General features: G+C 35.0%; 1 long non-coding RNA gene across 1 annotated transcript; it reads left to right on the plus strand.

The window, feature by feature from the left end:
- The first annotated feature begins 1,631 nt into the window (after positions 1–1,631).
- On the plus strand, positions 1,632–6,801 carry LOC125620192. The gene is made up of 2 exons (XR_007351792.1): positions 1,632–1,797; positions 5,399–6,801. It is a non-coding gene; the product is annotated as an uncharacterized LOC125620192 (long non-coding RNA).
- The last annotated feature ends 276 nt before the right edge of the window (positions 6,802–7,077 follow it).

Here is a 7,077-nt window from a genome sequence, read left to right on the forward strand (position 1 = left end):
TAACCCTGGTTCCTGCTCTCTCTCCTGCTTCCTGGTTGATGAGGTGTGGGACTTTGCTCCAACATGTCTTTCTGCCATGATGCGTTGCATCCCCAGAGGACCAGAGTCATGGGCCCAACTGGTCATGGATTGGACCCTCCAGACCAGGAGCCAAAATAAAACATTTCTCCTTGTAAGTTAATGGTCTCAGGTACCTTTAGCAGTAAAGGCAAGCTACACATCTAGATACCTCAGAAACCCTTCCCATTGTAATTCTTCTACTTGGTAACTCTTTACCTAGGTTTGCTGTTGCTTTTCTTTATGAAGAAATGAAGGGACATAGTCTCATTAATGTCTAACTTAGATAAATTCTTTTTTTTTACCCCTATCAGCATGACTGAAATAGCAGGAATAGATAGAAAAGGATATAACACAAAAGAATGAAGATTTACAAAGCCTAATCAAAATATTATATTAATTTGCCAAAAAGTCTCCTATAATATAGACTATGGAGTGCATCTAACACCTACCCACAGCATTTGTGACCAGAAGGCCAGAGATATTGATTAGATTATGGTTTGCCTAAGCATATTGTATTACATAAATTAAAATTTGATTTTAAAAGGAAGAGCATTTGTTACTTTTTATGTGGAAAATTAGTTACAAAAAAAAAAGTTAGATCATATTAAAAAGTGTCCTAACCTATGCCAGAGATAATAGTTCCTCAGTAATATCACAGACTTGACAAATAAACCTTCCGCTACCCAGAAATATAAAGTCACCATGGGCACAACATATGGCAAGCAATCTGTACATACTCATTCGCTCACTCAATGATTCACCTAACATGGCTTTCTTGCTGTGTACTGGCCTCCAACCTTGGAACTGAAGACACCAGGAAGAATGTCATGAGAGTCCTCCCCTCAAGCAACACACTATCTCCTGAAGGAAACAAAGAAAAAGCATTTAGAGCAAGACAATATGGCAAGAAGTCTTGGGAGAACACACAAGCACACAATTTCTACTAACAAAGAAATCATAGAAATTAAGAATCTTCCACAAAATGATAAAGCATGAAAGGCACAATTCAAAAGACAAACATCTTGAGACATCTTGAGGGTACTCTTTCACCATAGGTATTAATAAAAAGTAATATTAGAATATGTCACTGATGACAATGGGAGAAAGCTTTGAATTAGCAGGGGGTAGAAGACAGTGTGAAGTGAGGTCTTTTTTGTTGGAAAATTATTAATAGCATCAGTCATGCTTGAAGACAGAATGATGGTCAAAGGCTGAGCCTGGTGGGCACTAGAAAATTTAAAAGCACTTGTAAACATGAAATGAGGATAGATTTTGATTTTCTCACATTGCTCTGAGAGTCTAGAAAACCGCAACTACACATTCAAATAGGAGTAGCTGAATTCAGCTGAAGTAGCTAAACTGGACAACTATGAGAGGAAGATGATAAATACCTCTTCTTCTGGAGAAGCTAGAAATAAAGAGGACTTTCCTGTTTTCAAAAGCAAATTGTCCTGTGGTGAACATACAAATGAACTAGGTACCTAATTAATTATTTACCATACAGCAAGAAAATATTTGCAACAAAAGTTATACTTCTTTTCTGTGCCTGCAAAAGTCACAAGAGAAAGGGGTCAGGCATAGGAAGCCAGCTAGAAACAAGTGATACCAAGAGCAAATGGCCAATATCAGAAAAGCACTGAGTAAGAAGCTTGCCTTCTGTAGATGTGGAGTTTGATATGGAACCGACCAACAGTTTTTATGAGAAACATCTTTGATCATACCAGTCTGATGTCAGAGGTGAGTTCTCTGAGAGAATAAGAAAAGCCCTTGGAAAATTATGTACATAGCAATCAGTTGGGGAAATACGGTTGGGAAGTAAATTATACAATTCTCAATCATCAACCATCTAAATGTTCATAGTGTGCTTGACTAGAACTCTGATGTAAGAATTGTGGTTTAGTTCAGAGCTTCACAGTATCAGGGGCCTGGGTTGGCAGCTTTGCTATTTTTTTGGATTTTTTTTTTTTTTTTTTTACTCATGGTAGCAAGATGGCTGCCTCTACTTCAGGTGTAACAACCTTGCGACTGTGTCCAAAGGTGGAGACAACATAGGTGATCAGGGCAACAAAAGGAGAAGAGAACTAGTTCTTTTTTTCTGGTTGCTGGTCTTAATGACTAGAACAGGCTCATCTGACCATTGCAGCTGCAAAGTGAGAATCTTGCTTTCTGAGCTCTAATTGAAAAGTGGGCAAGACACACACACACACACGGAATAATATCTGGAAGTCAATCAAAACTAGCTGTCTCAAATAGTAGGAGGTTGGGAAGCATAATAGCTGTGCTGTTTATCAATTCAGGTATGAGTTGGTGGAAAAAAAGGCCTTCTGCCATTTAACAAGTACCTGTGAAGCTCTTACTCTGGGTGAGGCATTCTGCTAGAAGCTAGGAATACATACAAGCATAAGGTTTGTGGGCCTCAAATCAACGTACTTAACTTCAGGAACTAGAAATAGATCAGGGAACTGGATGGTCAGAGGCAATTTCATAACACTGTATGGGAAACCTATGGCATGATCTGCCCTTGACTGACAGCTTAGTAGTATCTGCTTACCTGACTATGCTCCTGACAATCTCTTGATACTGCCAAGCTTCCTCCTTCCTTGAAGAACTAGCTGCTCTCCCTGTTGGATACTCATCTTCTCAAACTTTGCAAGGCTAGCTTCTTTGTGTTGTCAATCCCCAACTCAACTCAAATTTCTTAGGAGCTACTTATAGAGGCTACTAGAGGCCCCAGAGCCAAGCAGATTGTACCTTAGCCACTCTCTGTGGATTCGCTTGGGTTATTGGCTTCAGGATACATGTCACTACCCAAAAATACCCCCCTTTTTCAGTACTTTACTCATTTATCATCTGTCTTCCTTCTTGTACTATACGTTTTGTCTTTAATAACAAGGATTTTATTTGTCATATTTATCACAGTAGAGACTAGAATTCTGTAGGTTAGAAAGATGGGCTGGATCAAGAACATGGTTCAAAATCAAGAATTACAGTCTTTAATCCAATGATAAATAGAAAGTGGTTGAATTGTTTTATTGCTGGGGAGTCATATGATTTCATTTGTACAATTACCTCATTTCACAGTAGGTATAGACTTAAAAACATAGACCCACCTATCTGTATCTGTCTATGTACACATATACATATTTTGAATAGTAAATTTCAATTATCTGGACAAAAATACTGATAATAACAAAGATGACAATAGTAATATTAATAACAATAGCAATGATATAAAGAAGCCTGAACTGAAGCTCAAACCTTACTTGTCAATGATATGATAGTGTCATTTAAACATGTAAAAATAATAGCACAACAAAATTACTTTTTGACTTTTCTGAGAATTCCAAGTCAAATTTTAATAATAGAAACTCATAGTAACCAAAACCAAATCAGAAATATTCTCATTTTACACTAAAATATTTCTAAAATGACAACAGTTATCATCAGCATGTCATCTAAAATAAGATAGCCAAATACAATATAAAATGATTTATATAAGATAGCCAAATACAATATAAAATGATTTATAATCAAGCTCTGCATAAATTTGAGCCCTGAATGTGACAAAATAGCTCTGACTCACTTGCAATAGTAGAAAACAGTTTATTCTAGTAGGCGGTAATTATTTAGAGAGAGACCTTATGTAACTTATGTTTACTATTAAATAGCCCCAGACTATTTTAAATTTAGATTTTATTTTTAAATTCCTGAAAACAGTTAGTGAGCTAATGACACATTCTTCCCTTTATTTCTGCTTACCCTTCCTTTAGAGTCGACTGTTAAAACTCAGTGAAATTCATATCTATCCATATCAAAAAGAACCACACAACCATAATCAAAAACATGAAGTCATAAAGTTAAAACCATTTAATCCTATTAAAGCCTCATTAAATCAAGGCAGTATTTATAGGATGGGACTTGATTCCCTTGTACACTAGCAAATCTGCAACCCGAGTCAATGTTCACGAATTAATTAGCAACTGCACTAAGGGCAGGTGTTTGACTGACATTTCCCTTGATCTCTTCCCTCAAGGTTACATGCTGTACAGTCATGCAATTCCTTACCATTAATCCTTAACCCCACCAGAATGTTTGTTTACTTTGCCAAATAAGAGCAAGAGCATGAGCTCCAAAGCAAACATGTAGAATGCAGATGGGTGCTTTTTTGAGATAATATTTCTTGTATTAAAAAATATTATTAGAAAGGAAATCTTTGCATGGGGCATGCCTGCTGTCTGTGTTAAGAAAAAAGAAATCCTCATTTTGGAGGATAGAGGTAACTTATTAAACATCTTTCCCACACATAAGCCAAATGCTTCAAGCAGGAAACAATAGAATTTTAAAGCTTCAGAGACTCAAAATATTATTAGGTCCAGATATTTCATTTATCTGTTGGGGAAACAGAGCTAAAGGAAGATTTTATTTCTCCAAAGAGACCCAGCCAAGCTAATAGACAAACCAAGTTTAAAACTCCTAATGCAACTTGACTAGATTACATTTACATTGTTTTTTTTTCCCTCTCTCTCTCTTTCTTTTCTTTTCTTTCTTTTTTTTTGTGGCTATTAGTATTCTTCTGATGTATACCAAGATTTTGACATATGACATTTGTTATTTATGACTTTGTTGGCAGTGATGATAAAAACATGTTTAGGTCCTGAATGGCATGTGAATAATCTCCTCCTCAAAATACTGACAGTGGTCAAGACATAAAACTTGAAGTTCAGGTTGATGGGCTTTAAACTACATGTCATCCAAAACAGTTGAAGGAGTAAAATACTTTTTTAAGCTTCTGTAAGTCATGTATAAGTGCTTTGTTTTAATTTTTCTTGGCTGACTTAGCTTTGATTTCTCTCTTTTAAAAATGCAATCCTTAATATAGAAAAATTGTTTTGTTAAAAATTGATGTCAGAGGCTGAAAGTATATCCTCCAAAAAATGAAAACAGAAATAAATAAGAAAGGTATATGAATGGATAAATTATAAAATAGTTCAAAGAATATACTGTCAGTAAACTTTTAATATTATATATATTCTACTCAATGTCAAAACACAGCAGAAAGCAATAGCAAAAATTCAAAGTCTGTTAATTATTAATAGAGTAAATTGGCAGTAAGGAATTTCAAAGTTTTTAAACTTTTTCTATAATTTATTTCATTTTTTAATGATGAAAAAATATATTGGAAATTAATTATAAAATTAGTTATTCATATACTTAATATTGATCAATGCACTACCATAACGGCATAGCAAGACTCACATTTTCTTTTTCTGTCCTCAAAATCCCTCATTCTAGAAAATGAGCACATTATATGGAAACTTTTTTTTTTTTTTAATTGCAGGTGAGAGAGAAAGGACATGGGACCTTCAAGAAGCTTTGCTCACAGATCTACCTTTGTAACTAGAACAAAGATCAAACTCGCTAAATTGTAATGATGTGACAGGAACCAAGAAAGGAACTCTGAACAAATTTCAAAGGGAACTCAACAAGCTGATCAAAAACGGCAATTTAATAAGGCTTCCCGTTCCCTAGGACTAGGAAACAGAGAGCTGCTGTTCATATCAGAGCACAAGCAGAATCAGTGGCAAATTCATCTTTGGGAGTAGTAATTCCATCAGGACGATGGCAATACAGCGCAGGACTAACTTCCTGAGCGTGGAACAAGACCCGCGGCTGCCTGGTTGCTCTAGGTCCTTTCAAGTTTCTTACCCAAGTTTTCTTCCTTGTGAAAGGTCAACAACAGTACTACCTATCAAAAGGTGTCACTAGGGGAGTTCAGCTGGACAATTCCTGCCCTGGTGTAACGCTGTCCCTGGCTTTCAGCAGAAGATTAGTGGAGGACAGAGCTGATGTCAGGGAAGAGGACAGTGACCAGTAGTGATCATGTGAATTACAATCCATGAAAAAGCAGCAGAGAATCAGTCTTTCCCCAAAAAAACAGAACTGAAGAAGTGGCAAAGCTGAAGAGATTAGGAATAGGGGAAATAACACAAAAATATCAAAGGACATTTATGAACTGATTTCATTTCTGGAGAATTTTGTCAATCTCCCAGCAAAGCCTACACTCACTGACTACTACTCTGAAAACTCACAAAAACAAATTGAAAAAAAAAATTATTGAAAATCATTATGACAACACAGAGCAACTTTTTTTTTTTTTGATGTGATTTATTTTGCATTAAAATGTAAGTAGGCAAACTTGGTGCATTACTTTTGGGATAAAATACTGAATTGACAGAAATGTTTTCAATATCCATTTGTTCTTCAGCTTACTTCCTATTATTTCTCTTAGATTTATTTTTAAATTTAATTTGGACATTATATAGTTTTAGGAAAGTGGTAGCAGAAATTCAAACAAAGTTTAAAATGCTGCAGTTAAAGCTAGATGTTTTGCATAAAGCAACATCCATCTAAGATCAGAAGCCAATCCTTTCATATAGAGGCTATATTACTGAATTATAATAAGTATGTAGACAATTTCATAAGTCAATATTATCAAAAACAAACAAGAAAGCTCCAGTAAAGAACAGAACTTGGATGCTGAAACTTATTAGTTTGATAATGATAGGGAAAGTGTATCATTAGATTAATTGAGCAATTAGAAAAACTCACAGCTGCACTTTTTGACAACAGGAGAAAATATTCACTTCCTTATTAGGAAGATATTTGAAAGAATATTTAAATGTCTGGAAATAATATCTACCCTCTTGGAAACTCATCTTGTATGCTATAAAAAAGAATAAAGAAAAAAAAAAGAAAGAGAAAGAGATAACAACTCCCTTTGAGAGTAACAAGATTTTTGATTTATGTTTTGCCTGATGGAGAAACATGGCTACATCTCTACCACCTCATTAGTGGTTCAATTATGAAAACCAGTAATAAATATCTTACAACTGAACTATAGATATGCATATAAAAACATAAATATACAATACATTTTTGTATATAGTTATGAATGAAGAAGTACAAAATCAAGACTCTGAAAACAGGCCCTTGATTACCATCTACAACAGCTTAGTT

The sequence above is a fragment of the Marmota marmota genome, unplaced genomic scaffold (assembly GCF_001458135.2).
Source record: "Marmota marmota marmota unplaced genomic scaffold, marMar, whole genome shotgun sequence".
Taxonomy (NCBI): domain Eukaryota; kingdom Metazoa; phylum Chordata; class Mammalia; order Rodentia; family Sciuridae; genus Marmota; species Marmota marmota.